Genomic DNA, 16285 nt, shown 5'->3' with positions numbered 1-16285 from the left:
ACAATACAGAAAACTCTAAAGGCCAAAGTGTGGTGTGGTGGGTAATAACCAGTCGAAGAATCATGCAATGCTATCCCAGCATTAAACTGCCCAGGAAATCAGGTGTGCGGAAACTTCTGCTTGCAAGTACTCAAGGCTGGGTATCTATCCTGTGGCACAGAGTTTGCCCAGCATGTACAATGGTCAGGCTTGATCCTCAGCACCAGAAAATTGAAGTTTTTTAAAAGAAAGAAATAACCAGAAGCAACAACAAAACTGTTGTTAAAAGCCACACTCAGGAAAAACTAACAAATGAAATATTTAAAAATTTACCTTTAAAACACTGTATCTGGCCGGGCGGTGGTGGCGCACGCCTTTAATCCCAGCACTCGGGAGGCAGAGGCAGGTGGATCTCTGTGAGTTCGAGGCCAGCCTGGTCTCCAAAGCGAGTTCCAGGAAAGGCACAAAGCTACACAGAGAAACCTTGTCTCGAAAAACCCAAAAAAAAAAAAAAAAAAAAAAAAAAAAAAAAAAAAAAAAAAAAAAAAAAAAAACACTGTATCTGAAAAATTGACTTTAACAACTATAAAAACTAAAAGGGGGAAATGGAAGAAAAATTGATCAGTAAGGCTTGACAAAAATGAAATGATAGTAAGTGAGACACTTTCATGTCTAAGTGAACTATACATGATGCACAAGAGTTAGCCCAGGTTAGTATCAGTAAAACAGAAGTCAATTGGGGCCAGTTTTTAATCGAGAATGGTACTGGATAAAAATTGGTCAACAAATTAAAGCAGATTCATATAGAACCCTATAAAAGAAAAAGTGCTTTTTTGATGGATATTTACTCAATAGGGTGTAATTATGTTTTTCTGTACTTATCCTACAAAATATGAATAGTAAATACGCTCAAAACCAAAGGACTAGATCAAAACATCCATGTAATATCAGAAAAAGGCAATACTACATAATCAGAATGCTCTGGCCTCAACTTCAGGGACTAAATCCTGTCAGAGACACATGACTTTGACATCAGTAAACGTAGTAGTCTCCTCATATGTGAAATGACCATGTTAATTCTACAATATTCTCCTTCTATGTTTAGACTGTGCAAGGCAACCCTGAGAAGCCTTGTACACACCTCTCTCCTGAGACCTTCATTACTGTAAGTGTTCATACCTTCTATCACATAACCTCAGACTCCCACCAGGACCTCTGGAACTATGTGTGAATACCTGATCCAAAGAAGGCTATGTATAGATTGACAATCAATTGGCAAAAATTATCCCCAAAAAGATATTTTGAGGTTACTGGATAAACCTACACAGGGAATTTTCAACTCTGATGTCCAATACAGTGGCGAGAGAATGTAATTGGCATAAGCAGAGCCCGGCAATGAAAGAACAGTAGGAAAAGAAAACATTAGACATGTTAGTAAATAGCCATGATAAGTGAAAACCAAAGAATCAAGAAGATAGTGCATCTGGAACAGAAAAGGATAGTAAAAGAAACAATGGATTAGTCAGGATTCTCCAGAGAAAGAGAACCAACAGAGATATGTAAAAATGTAAGAGCTGGCATGTTACAAGAACTGCTCACGTGACTGAGAAGACTGAGAAGTCCCAGGATATGTCATCTTCATTGGAGAATGAAGAAAGTCAGTGGTACAACTCAGTTCATGTCAGAAGGCTTAGGAACCAAGTGCTCCAAAGAAGAAAATGGGCTTCCCAGCCCAAGCAGAAAGAGGGAAATCACTCTCTGCCCTCATGTTCTATGTGGGCAGAACTTCAGGAGTCTATATCCTGCCCGCATACATTGGCAAAGCTGGAGCCTCCTCATTCAGTCTGAAGAACTCAGTGCCCACGTCATCCAGAGGTACCCTCACAGCATGTCCAGAAGTAGGGGTTCTCAGCTCTCTGAGTATTTCTTGAAAACCTCTGTGGAGATGTAAAGTTAACTGTCACAGTCATGAGCACAGAAGACTTCAAATTATTCCTGGAGCCAGAACTATGGATAGACTTGTGCTAAGTGGTCCTTAAACACATAAAAATACATTTCTCTTCTCTCGTAAAAGGAAAGTTTAAAACTGAGATTTTATGTCTCACCTATCTTACTGTCAAACATTCAAAAGCTCAATATGAAATCTTTTATTTATGGGAGATGGAAGAACAGACTAGAGCAAGCCCTGGGTATGGGGAATTGGGCAATATCTAACAAAATAATACTTATAATAAACATAGGGATATGACTTATAGAGAAACTGAAGTACACACTGACAAAAATATAACAATTTGTCTGTATGCATAAGGATATAAACCTGTCTGTGTGATCTGAAATAAAATAAATTATAACTGAAAATTAAATGTGCACTAATAAAGGAACCAACTGAACAACTGGCATACCACCCTAACTATGTATAGGTTACTAAAGGACAAGGGATGGTCTCTATGCTAGCTGTGAAATGGTTTCTAAGATTTAATATTAAGTAAAAACAAAAGCGGAGGCAAAGAAGAGTATGCACAGCCCACTTGATTACTGTGGCAGGTGGGAGAGGTCATGAGCGTGAGAGAGCTGGCCCTGGCCCTCACCAGCTGCAGCACTCTGGAGAGTGGTCTCTATACCTCGCCTGGCTGACACAGTAGAGCTGGCCCTGGTGGTGTAGGTGTGAGAGATCTGACCCTGAGGACAGGAGAGCAGTGGAACCGGCCCTTCCTCTTGCTGCTTACTACATAGGGTGAACTAGCCAGGGTGGTGCTAGACAGCTCGCCCTGCTGTTGAGGATGAGGGAGAACTGAAGGGCTGACCAATCCAGCAACCACCCAGAACCAGAACCAGGGCTATGAGTTAGCCCATCCCATCATCCATTCCATCTGTGATCTGTTGGAGCACATGAAGAGGCTGACACAGCAGACCAAAAGTTGCAGCATCTCCATGACCCAGGACAACAACAAGATATCCAAGAGGATCTCCAGTGAGAGCCCAGTATCCATGGCATATCAAAAACCAGAGGCTTTGAACCAGAACAATGACTTATTGCAATGAACACTTGTAAGTAATCATATACAGACTAAAGGTATACTATATGACTCACTGCATCACATTACAGCTTCCACAATGAGATTTTTCTTTCTTTTTTTTCCTCTTTTCTTTTAAATTTTGTTTTATCCCAGGGACGAGATGGTTGCAAGGGTAGAGGGCTGATGGGAAAGGATGGGGAAATGATTGGGATCAAGATAGATGATGTGAAATCCACAAAGAATCAAAAAAAAAAAAAAAGTTAAATTGGAAAAACGTCTAAAAAAAATCTGTGAGCACTGAGTTAGAAAATACCATGCCATTACCGTCAGAGAAAATAGGGGGCCATTTTTCTGTTGTTTAAGAACTTAGTGTGGTATTCTATCCAGGTGGCACCTGCAAATCCACACATCAAATACACCAAATAGCATCACCAAGAGAGAAACCTGGTGCTATAACTTCCCAATGAAAATAAACACTACCTATGAAATAACTTTATTTTAAAAAGACAAATCTGAATCACATCAAGGTTTAGTTCTAACTGCTTAATAAGGCAATGCAGGGGACAGAAGACCATGTTTCCTGACACTGTGGGAATGCAGTCTAAAAATTCATTTGTTTTCTCAGGATAAATAGCTCAACCTCTTCAATAAACATTTTTTCTTTTCATTTATTTATTTATTATTATTGTGTGAGTGCATATGATGGATATATGTGTATGTGAATGGGAGAGTGCAGGTACACATGTGTGGGACTTGGTCCTATCCTTTCCTTCCATCCTGGTATCAGTATACTAAACCCAGGTTGTCAAGTCTGAGCATCAAGTGCTTTTTACCAGCCGAGCCATTTTGATGGTCCCAATAAATATATTTAAAGAAAGAAAGGAAACCCATAGATTAAGAAGACATTCAAGAGATACAGCCACCCAATCAGTGCAATATCTGAACCTTCTTTATATGCTCACTCAATCAAACATGTGTGTGTGTGTGTTCACATGCTTATATGAACATGTGTGCTGAGAGAGAATGACAGAGGAATTTGAAACCTAACTGGATATTTTGAATTTCCCAAGATTCATTGCAGTTGTATAGTAAGAAGAATGACATGGTCAGCTGTGAATTAATCTAGGATTCTCAGATGGTGATAAGTACCAGGGCTCCATAGTTCTGGTATTTCTAAGTTTGACATGAGCTTGTCACCCTTCAGACTAAATTTTTAATTTAAATTCCAGTTAAATAGGAAACTGGATTGTAGTTGACTTTTTCTTTGGGCTGCTAACCAACTCTCAAATAAAGACACAGAGACTTATTATTAATTATGAATGCTCGGCCTTAGCTTAAGAATTGTCTCACTAGCTCTTCAACTTAACTTAACCTGTTTTTATTAATCTGTTTTGCTCAGGGCTTCTTACCTTTCTTTCATTCTGTATGTCCTACTTTCCTGCTTCCTCCATGTCTGGCTGGCCGGCCCCTGATGTCCCCTTTTTTCTTTCTTCTCCCAGCCTAAATTTGTTCTCCTACTTACTCTCCCCAACCGGAAGTCCTGCCTATACCTCCTCCTCACTACTGGCCATACAACTTTTTATTAGACCAATCAGGTGCCTTTAGCAGGCATGGTAAAACAACAACACATCTTTACATAGTTAAACAAATATTCTGCAACATAAAAAAGTGCAACACATCTTTGCATAGTTAAACAAATATTCCACCACACTGAATATATTCCTCTTTCTTATATTTTAAAATAATCTAGTCAATATATAATTATTTTTAAAATTTTATTAAGCAAACTTTGAAGAATGGTATGTCCAGTCACTGACAAACAAAAAAGGACTGAAGAAAATGGTGAATATGAAATTTCAGGATTTAGCCAACTTCAAGTTACTCTGTAAAATTCAGTCAAGTCTTAGACTTATTCTTTGTAAATAATACACACAATGGAATCCTTATACATCTTGTAAACATTTAGAAACACAGTCTCATGTACTACATCTCTGGTTCTGTGTAATATTTATTTTTGTGCCTGGTATCTATCCCAAAATTGCTTCTTTAAGCTCTATCTTAGCCAATGTATACCCCACATTTCAGTTCTGGAAAATGTGGACAGAGTTTTTGCAGCACTCTTATCCTGCGAGGAAAAGTCACATAACACGACAGAATCCACTAACAAGAGTTTTATTAAGATAGGGAGAGAGGGACGGATGTGCACAGGCCTGTGGAAAGACATGTGTGTGAAGGAGGCCAGGGAATCATGGTGCCAGCTTATAAAGGCTGGGCTGCACCTGTGCACACTGGCCCATGTGGCTATTCCACACATGCACGCAGATCACATGGTTGCCCTGTGTGCTTTTTACTCAACCATGTAAAGCCACGGTGTCCTGGGTCACACAAGATGTTTGACCAAGAAATGACTGGGTGGAAACGACTAGGTGTCCCACCGGGCATGTGTGACCCGCAAGGTCATGAGTCATGCAGGATGTTTTGACCCAGAAATGACTAGGCAGAAGTGACTAGGTCCCACTGGGCATGCATGACTATGCCCAACTGTGGGGGCTTGTTGGGAATTTACATCAGCCAATGTACACCCCACATGCCAGTTCTGGAAAATGTGGGCAGTTTTTCATCTGGACCATTGGTCAGCTCTGTCCTGCCAGCTGGCTCCAAAATAACCACATAGAGAATTATTATTATTTATAAATGCTCAGTCAATAGCTTAGGCTTGTTACTAACTAGCTCTTTCAACTTAAATTAACCCCTATTTCTTATTTACACTTTACTATGTGGCAGTACCTTTTTCAGCATGGCATGTTCATCTCCTGCTTTTTCTGCATCTGGCTGGCAATTCCTCGTGACTCTGATCTTCTTCTTCCCACTGTTCTTTCAGTCTGGCCCTTCTGCCTAACCTCTTCCTGCCTAGTTATCGGCCAGTTGTCTCTTTATTAAACCAGTGACATAATAATAAATACATATTCACAGTGTAAAAAAGTTTTATTCCACAGCAGGAAAACTCTAAGCTTTTGACATTATGGGCTTTATTGCTTCACTTCTTAAACTTCAAACACCTACACATTGACTTTCTCAACCCTGATCCTCTCAGTTGCTTTTCCCAGCCATAACCTTGTCTCCTCTCATGGCAAATTTCCCTAAATATGTATGTTTCCTCAGAACAGTGCTTCCAACTCTTAAGCCATGGGCAGCTCTAACACCACCTTCATCCTGACTCTTCACAGCACAGTTTGATTCACCTCCAATACTCCTCCTAGTTTAATGGCCTCCCCACCATTGCTGTCTTACTATCCAGTTTGGGTATGTTCAGCACTGCTAACCTCCCATTCAGCATCTCTCAAGCCCTTCATGTTGACGCTTTGCTTCCATTTTACAATATACTCTGTACCTGTTCTATAATTAGTAAGGGGTTCAGGAAAAATATGCCAGTCTCATGTAGCTGCTAAAAGGTTGATATCATGCTGTTGCTGATCCAATTATTGCATTTAACTGTTACCAGAAGTCAACTGATTAGACAATTTGGAAAGTATTTTGCTTATTTTTAAAATTTCTTCTCTAAATGGGATGGATTTGTACAACTCAATTGGTTATTCCCCAAGGCAGGCCTAAGGGTTGGCAATCTTAACACTTCTGTAATTTCCAAGAAATCAGGATTCCATATTCCCTTTAAAGTTAAGAAAGCAAAGCTCTAATTTTCCACCAATATCTATTCCAGTTGGGTCAAAGGATTTGAAATGATTTACTATCTCAACAGGACAGCTATACAATGTGAAAATAAAAGGGAGACTAACAGTAAATCTTTGATTAAAGCACACTCCCCTTTCTAAACCTCAGTCCCATCACCAATAACAAGAGATTCGTGGAGTTGTTATACTCAAAAAGTTTGAATGCTTCTAATTCATCAGCGAATCTGATGTTCAGTGAAATGGTGACTTCTACTGAAATATTCAAAATCCCTCACACCATTAACAGCTCAATGTGGCAATGATCCTTGGAGGACAAGAGAGTCAGGGGCATATTGGAATTCACCCCCAATTCTCAGCCATTATGCTAGAGAGGTGATGAAGAACCATAGAGAACATGCCAGAGACCACTTCAAGTTAACCACTACTTGAATTTGTGCTCTGCTGTGCAAGCCACCAGGCAGAGGAAACCACACATTTCAGATTCAGGGCATTTGAATATGGATTACATTTCATCTCTCTCCCACTTAAGAATCTTTACTTGAGTAACTGTAAGCAACACATTTGTTTTTCTATTTTGATTGCTTTTTAAGACATATTGATAGGATAATCAAGACAAATAGTGAAGACAGAGCCCAGGAAAAACCAATGTTTAAAGAGTTGAATACACACTATAAATCAGACCACACACACTATAAAGCAAGCCCCTCGCTGGGTCCCTTTCTCCGTGGAAGCACTGAACCACTCATCCCCTCTTCTCTCTGTCATCTCTTTGTGAAGAAACTTCTTATTCAACTTAAAAACAGGCTCGTCGTGGCCATCCCTCTTCCAGGAAAATATGAACCTTCATGAGCTGCAAAAACCATGGAGAAAGGAAACTGTCATTCTTAAAAATTCAATGTTGGGCAAACCGAAGAAAATGGACTCATAGGATTACATTAAAAGGTTGAGTCAGATGCTGTTTCAGTCCACACAGGCTGCTGCAACACAACACAATGGAGTGCTTTATGAAGAACAGAAATGTATTTCTTAGTTTTAGAGTCTCTAAAACTCAGGATCAAAGTGCTGATGGCCACAGTGTCTGGTGAGGATCTGTTTCCTGGTGCAGAATGGTTATCTTTGCTCTGTAGTCTCACACAGTAAAAGGGGTAAGGAGGTTCCCAGCAGCTATTTTTTAAGTACATAAATGCCATTAATAGTGGCTTTGCCCTTATGACCAACCAAACTGCCTCCCAGAGGCCTTGCCTTCAAATACTCCTTACACTGGCAAATAAGTTTCTGCCTATGGATTGAGGATACTCAGAAAAGGAAGCACCCAAATAACACTCATTCTCATCTTTTTTCTCTTAACCATATTACACCAGGATAGAGAAAATGGGAAGTAAGGAAATTTTACTTTTCTAAGAACCTTGGAAATGAGATACAAAGCACACGGAGGTACAAGAAAAAGCTGAGTGAGTGGCAGTGGGATGTGTGTGTATGCTTGTGTGTGTGCCTGCAGCATGTATGTGTGTGTGCCTGCAGCATGTATGTGTGTGTGTGCACGCTCCTGTGCATGTATTGTGTTGAAGATACAATCTGAACATCTCTTTAGGATGAAAGAGAAGTGACAGAGAGGATGTCTCAAAAGGGGAATTTGTACAGAGCAAGCCCATAGACTATAGGCCAGCAGTCCGGGGGAGGGGAGACATCTCCCGGCTTTGCAGATCCTCTCCCAGCACCTATATGCTGTATCTTCCTTCCAAAGTCCCACTCTTTCTGATCATGCCACCCTTTCTTATGATTTCATGGATTTCCATATATGGTTCTCTCAGAATGAAGTGTTGATCCTCCTCCCATTGTCTTAACAAACTCCGCCTTAACCAGCCTTTTCAGATGATATTCACAAGTCTTCTTCACTAGGAGGTTTACCTGATTATCACCTTCAAGTGATGGAAATGCTTCTTCTCTTCTACTCACAGACTTGTCAAGTACGAATTCATGGGTCTGCCCATCCTTCTAATTCTCCACCAGAAAGGGAGTGTCTCCAAGTGTGTGGACTATCCCTGGATCATAGTATCTTACAGACGAGCAAGTGTCCTAATGATGTTCGAAGAATTAATGAAGCAAAGAGAATATTTTGGTGCTTAAGGAGTTTAGAAGTGGGAAAGAAGAAAAACATAAGCCCCTTGTGAATTGCGAAGGATGACAGGGCTAAAGTGTGAGGAGAACATGGAACTTTCTAGAGGAACGTGCTGGGAAAGCAGAAATGATGGGAGAATTTAGAGGCTGAGTAGGATCTTACTGCAGCTTGCATGCCAGTGGTATCAGTTAGAAAATAGGAATTTATGAAAGTGAAGCTCATGACCTCCCTGTGAAGTTAAAAGCAACCCTTTCCACTCCCACAGTCAATAGCTTTGTCTGGGAAGTAAATTAAGAGTGATCAAATCAGATTTGAGAGACCTCTGGGGCAGAATGCCTCAGACAGCTGGGGCTTTCCGAAGGGCATGAAAATACTCATATTCTGCCCAAGTCCATGATCAAAGGCCTGCCAGACTCACTCACGAAGAAGAAAATGTACTTAACAGGATTATAGAAACCTTTGATTCTTAATCTGTTGCTGTGTGAAAACAGGAATTTTTGTCTACCAAATAGAATTTAGCATCAACTATTATATTTTTGAAAAATCTGTGTTGTAATCATTATTAAGCAATGACTGGTATATGCTCTCAAGAAATCATCAGATAACAAATTTAATAGAATTGTGCACCTTGTCTCATTTCACTGAATCTTTTCCTAGCCTTCTGCAATCTTAGAACATCCCAGAGAGACTGTTAGAGCTGGGAGCCACCTTGAAGAGCATCTGACAAATTATCATTTTCTTGGACAGCAGAGTAGAACCATGAACTTCCCAGGTTCTCACTCAGGGTTCCCACCACATTAGTGATAAAGAATTGAGGCAGAAAAAAGTTCTTCCCTCATCTTTCTACAAAATTATTTTCCCCCTGTGGCATGTTAAGAAAATGAGGTTAAATGGCATTTAATATTCTCTTTTTAATTAGTCAGTGAATTATTCAGTATATTTCTAAGGAAATTTTCCCTTAGAAAATTAAGCTAAATAACATTTCCATCTTAAAGATTGTAACCCCACAGATCAGCAGAAAATATTGTTTCCTGGAACACTTCCTTTCTTAAGAGTTTCAGAAAGGGGAGATTTTATTGAATAAACACTAAATGCTCTCAGAGTGATAGAGGGGAAAACTGTGACCAATGGAAGAGATGGTGAGTTGATTCTAGGAGACAGGGACAGAAAGACTGAAGGAATCAGGTGAATTCATGTGGGGTGTCAGAAAAGGATTCCTGACCAGGATAAAGAAACGTATTAAAATGCCAGATTGTCATATTCCATAGCACACCAATTCCCCAAATGTGATGTATAAAAATAAAGAAAAGGAGAATTTTGTTCAAACAAGATTGAGAAATACTCTAAGCGCTCTTAGAGATTATCAGAGCACACTGGCATGTTAACTGTGCCAAGTCTTCATGTAGCTGAGAAATGTTCAGAGTATTTTTCAGGCTTCTGATTAAATATGATGCACATAACAGTGCTGCTTAACTGCCTGTATACACAACTGTGCACACCAAGCATCTGGACAATAGAATAGCATTCCAGATGTGCTTGGCCTTTTTCAACACTTTCTGAGATTCACTCAACCCTAGAACAAAGCATGCCAAAGTTGCTCTGTGGAAGGAACAAATGGCAAATATTTTATGCTTTGCTAGCTATGTGTAAGCTCTTTTGCTAATCTATTTTTTTCTCCAGATAGCTTTTAAAATGTAAGATAAAGTCTTAGGCTGCGGGCCATACAGAAAGAAACCACTGAAAAAAAAAATTTAGCTCTGTGCCTCCTGCCTACCATAGTCCTTTCTTTCTTTCATGCCTCATGTGTGTACGTATGTATGTATGTGTGTATGTATGTATGTATGTATGTATGTATGTATTATGTGTCTCTGTGTGTATACACATACATTACTCATAGTTCTGCTAAAGAGAATGTACTTTAGAGAATGACTCAGAAACACTGATCCTAGTCATCAGTTTACAGGCTGGTTAAGTGCTTTTCTGAGTTTCCATATAGTATTGGACCTGACATCTCACTTTCCTCAAAGACCCCAGATAATTTGCACACAGGCAATATCACACACAGAAGGGAAATCTGATAATAATGAAAAGCAAGAGGGATGATAATGTGGGAGTAAGGATGGGGCTGTGGGAGAAGAATGGAGGTAGGGCTCATTTTCTCAAGGATATTTTGGAAGCTTCTTTAGAAAAACCTTCCATCTCCCTTATGTTATCAGTGGTAACAGTGGAAAAGGCTTTTAGAGACAGCAGGGGCAGCCCTTGGTCCTTCATGGGTTCTGCGCTCCTAGGCATGTCTCATAACTCTCAATGCTGTCACCATAGACTGGTAGTGCTCGCTGTGGAGAGGATTTCCACTTTACCTGACTTCCTCCTGGTTGTAAAAGGTATTCACTCAGGGCTACAGTAAAGACGTGGGGAGGGAAAAGAAAGAAAATGAACAAGATCAACATCTGACTAACAATTGAGGTTTATACAGCTCAGTATAGACGCCCTCCAGTGCTTCCAGCTTCCACCCCATAGAAGCATCTTGCCTGTTTCTGTGATGTGGGTGACTTCACTCTAGAGGGGTGTGGCAGTCACACCAGCTTCAGCTTCACGCCTTTCCATCTCCTTTTTAGTTAAGGGCCTCAACGTCAGTGGTGTGACATTGGTCGTGGTGAGAGTACTCACACCACAGAAAGTAGTAGGAAACAGTATCGGTCTAATTACTTATCACGAAACAGTTTCCAGCACATCACAGCATCACACCTAGAACTCAGAAGACATGAGCATGAGTGGACTGAGTTTTAAAGGAAGCCTTGGTAGGAACCCGATGGCCCCTTGCTTTTTGGTAGCTGGGAATTTCTAAAAGGAGCACCTTAGGAATAGCTAGCAAGGCTAAGTATTCACGGGTTAATTAAGTCTCTGAACATACTACAAGTAAATCAAGAGAAATCCTGAGAGAGACACGAGTTAGCCATCTCTCTTACCCAAAGTCTCCATGATCCAATTTCATGCCCAAGAACACTACCTTTGTACTACCTCTTCAGAATCATATCTGTACATATGGGATTTTTCTCTCTGGGGGAAAATTACTCCGCTTTTATTGGAAAAATGGCCCAATAAATTCAAATTCCAACAGACACAAAAGAAACATGTATGTAGCAACAGGCAGGTTATTGCAGCATCTCCAAATCCGCAAAACTATGCCTGGTTCTAGGAGCTTTCTACCCCATTCTCCAGCCTCAGGCTGGAACAGAGATACTGCTCTGTTCTCATGTGTAATCATTCTTGCAAGAGTCACTGGTACATAGCAAGTGATGTGGAAATTAGGGAGAGAATCATGTAAAACTGTCGTGATTATAGATTTACTGTCCAGCTTGAGGACTGCATTCTCCACACAATCAAGCCATTTCTTGGTTTCTGAGTTCACGAGGCCTTTGGGTCCTTGTCAGTCTCAGTTCCCTTGACCTGAGGAGAGAACTGGAACAGAAAAAAACTGCCACTGCCGAGGGCCTGTATCAGTCATTAGACAGCTATGAGAAGCTGATTGCTTAGACTGAATCCCTGAAAGCCCCGTGCTTTCTTGTCTCTTGTTTCTTCTAAGGAGCTGCAAAGTTCCAAAGCCTCCATCGGCCCCATCTGCCTCTCCCCCAGGGATGGCTGGAGCAGACAGAGCTGCAGAGCCTTGCAGGCTTCCTCCCATCTCTCTGCAAGAACCCAACTCTCTCCCAGGATTCTCCAAGCATTTCTTTTACATCTGCTCTCAACTAGTCAAGAGTTTCTCCCACAGGCAGTTAAATGATTTAGAAAAGAAATCAGTGTGCAATATGTAACCATGGATATATATGAGCAGTGAGGCAGATCAACATGTCACTGGTTACATTCAACTACAATTCAGTAACAAACAGAATGCATTTACAGTCTCTCTTTGATATTCAGAGTACCGACAACTTCATCAGGATAAGGAAAAGTTTTCAAAAATAGCTAGAAAATGAAAGAACAGACAAAGCAGATGCCTGCAGGAAATAGTCTCTAAAGCATGAATTGTCAATCCTGCTCTTGCTTGTTCAAATCTTGAGTGATTTTATTAAAGTATATTTATACTTCTTCCCACATTTTAAGTGAACACTATTTAAATGTCCACTATCTTGATTTTGGATCTTCTTTATTTCAAGAGAAATAAAATATCACTTCAGCCATATTAGTTCATCATTTCTTCATATTTAGTTCATAAAAGCTATTGGATACTTTTAAATATCTTAATTGTTGGTTTGAAGCAGAGTCTTAGGTAGTCCAGGCTAATTTCAAACTTGGTATGTACCTACGGCTTAAGTTCATGATCCTCTTCCCCTTACCTCCCATTTATGAATATATGCAACCACTCTTCCTATGTTATTAATATTTATTTTCATTTATTAACTATGTAAAATAACAAGTGTCACTGTGACATTTCACATACACATGAAATACGTTAATCATATTTGCGCCTCCATTACCATCTCTTATGACCCCACCACCCTCCTCCTCATACCCTTTCTCTTCTCTAACAGCTCCTCTTCTGCTAGCACACCTTATTTTTACCAAAATACCACATAGGAGAGAAAACATATAGTATTTGTCTGATTATAGCTTATTCCTATTAGCATGATAGTCTCCAGTTCCATCTACTTACTGCAAACAATATTATTCTGTTCTTTTTGCAGCTCAATAATACTCTATTATACATATTTGCTATGTTTTCTGTAATGGGCACATGAATTAATTCCATAACTTGGGTATTGTGAATAACACTGGGATAAATATGGATGTAGAGGTATTTCTCTTGAGCGATGACTTGGATTCCCTTAAGTTTGTATGTAGGGGTGAATCAACTATACCACCAGCAGTTGGAACTCTAGCCTTTTGAGGATTCTTCATTCTGTTTTCCATGGTGGCTGCACTAATTTACATCTTCTTGAACAGTTCACAAGGGTTCCTTCCCCTTGCAGCCTATTTAAATATCAGCATCTATTGAGAAATCTAACAATAAAGCATTCTACCTGATATTTAGGGGCAGTCAACTATATCTTCAAAAGCTACTGTGAAGGGTCCATCATAACAGAGCCTGGGACTCCCTGACAGAGATTTCAGGAGTGTTAGGCAGTGTTCACAGAGTCTACCTTCTAGGGCTTGGGTAACAAGTAAAAGCTGTCTCAAATTATTCCTTTTGGGGCATCATTATATTATGATGACTTGAACACACTCCTGCCTTTGAGTGAGCGAAGATACACCAAGCTTTGGAGGAAGAGTCATCAATATAATTAAGTCATAAGGTAGTCCTTTGATCTTATGATAGGTACACCCTCTTGTGTCCTAGTTTCTTCAACTTAGTGCAAGGCAAAATTAATACCCTGCCTCATCGGGTTTTATGAGGCACACATTCAAATATGTGTGCTAGTTAGTTTTAACTGACAACTTGACACAGCCCAGAATTACTTGAGAAGGAAACCTACATTGGGGAATTGTCTAAGTCAGGCTGGGCTGCAGGCATGTCTGTGGGGGATTGTCTTGACTGTTAGTTAATGTGGGATACAGTATTACCTGGGCAGGGACCCTGATCTGAATAAGAGTGAAGAAAGATATCTGAGAAAATGTAGGAAGCAAGCAGGAAACACAGGTCTATTTGTTTCATTCTGGATAGTGGATATAACAATCCGGTTATAATCTCAGCCTGACCCCCTTCAATGATAAACTGTAACCTGGAACTGTAAGGCAAAATAAGCCCCTTTCTCCCCTAAATTGCCTCATGTCAGAGTATTTGTCATAGCAACAGAAACCAGAATAACATGTAAGACATTATTTAACAAAGAGCCTGGCCTGAGAAAATTATGTTGTGAACTAACCAGGAATTTGGACATAGACTCATGTTTAAACCTCACTTCTTCTTTTATTCCTTTTGACATTTATTCATTTTTTTCCTTTGGAAAACTTAATGGATTTCTCTGGGTATTATCTTTCCCTCTGTTCAAATGTGGGTAAATTTTACCTGAAAAGGATATGCAGAGGATCTTTTTGTTCCTACATCCTCTTCCTCACAGGGAAGCATACTGGGAAATGTCTTTGTTTAAAGCAAGACACAGGGCCAATGGAATTGGTGTGTGATGACTGTGAATTAAGATCACCCTCAGAGGACTTCAGAGGTATTCAGGTAACACTCATTGCATGGTGAAGATGGAGATTGTTCTGAATGAAGCTGGCTCCTTCTACCAGATATCCCAGAGGAAAAGCTCTTATTAACATTTCAAGAGATGCTAGCAATGGGTATTACTGATAAGGCAAAACCCTGGAACCCTGCACTCAACATGTGCATCCTGTGCTGCCATGGAGAGAAAGGAAATGTCTGCAAGTCACTTTCCTGTTTTTCAATCAAGGAAGGTAGACTTGTGCTTATTCTGCCAGATCCAGACTTATCAGTGAAAAGCAAGCTTGCCCTCAGCAATGCACTTTTATTTGCTTGTTCCAACAACATGGAACACCTACCATGTGGTATAGATGGGTAGCACACAAAATGTGCCAAAGGGAATTCAGAAGAGCAGGCAGCACAAAATGGCACAGTGAAGACCTCTGCACTCAGTCAACAGAGCTGCAGCAGCCCTTTCATGTTATGATAGGAAGAAAGCAAACTGGGCATCTGACAACATAAACATCATCTCAGAGTTGGGAAGAGAGGCATTGCAAGAGGAGTAGGTAGAAATGACCAGGTAGAGCCAGGGAGGTATAGGAGACAACCACTCCGAACTGAGTCACAGACCACATGCAGGAAAAGTCAGCCTGAGAAGGCAGAATGGGGGGAAATGATATGGGGAGTCCTCAGAAGAGAGCATGTTAGGAGGGAGAGGAATGTGAAGAAGCAGAGCTGCAGACATCCAAAGAAGGAGAGAAACCAAAGCTTGAAGAGGTGAGATCACCTTCTCCTTCTCTCACAGAGGCTAAAGAGCTGAGCAAGGACTGTAAACTCAGCTTCCTCCTGCCGCCCAGGCCTGGATTCCCGACTCTGTACTAAAGCAACGTAGAGGGTTGGATTAAACATTTCCAGCCTGACACAAAACCTGAGAGTGGTGCTGTCTACTAACAACACCCTCCAGACCGCTTGCCCATATCAAGGGCAAGAAGAGGGAAAAACCCCAAACATCCTCAGAAGCCAGGCTAACAGCCAACTTCCAAAGGAAAAAGAATAATTAAACAATAACAAAAGCCAGAAGCAATCTAAACATCCAGCACTATAAAACAGTGATTTCACAAATAATAACTTAATATTCAATAAATCCATTCATGTGAGTATTCTTCAATTATTACAAATTTATAAATAAAATAGTATTCAAATATCTATGAAATAATACCAAGAAAAGTAATATAAATACAATACTATATAAAAGATAAAATAAAAAATAATAGTAAAGATAAACTAAAAATGCAAATTGCTTTATCAAAACAGTGATGAAATAAAAATCTTTTAATAT

This window comes from Peromyscus leucopus, chromosome 1 (assembly GCF_004664715.2).
Source record: "Peromyscus leucopus breed LL Stock chromosome 1, UCI_PerLeu_2.1, whole genome shotgun sequence".
NCBI lineage: Eukaryota > Metazoa > Chordata > Mammalia > Rodentia > Cricetidae > Peromyscus > Peromyscus leucopus.
This window is presented reverse-complemented; position numbering follows the sequence as displayed.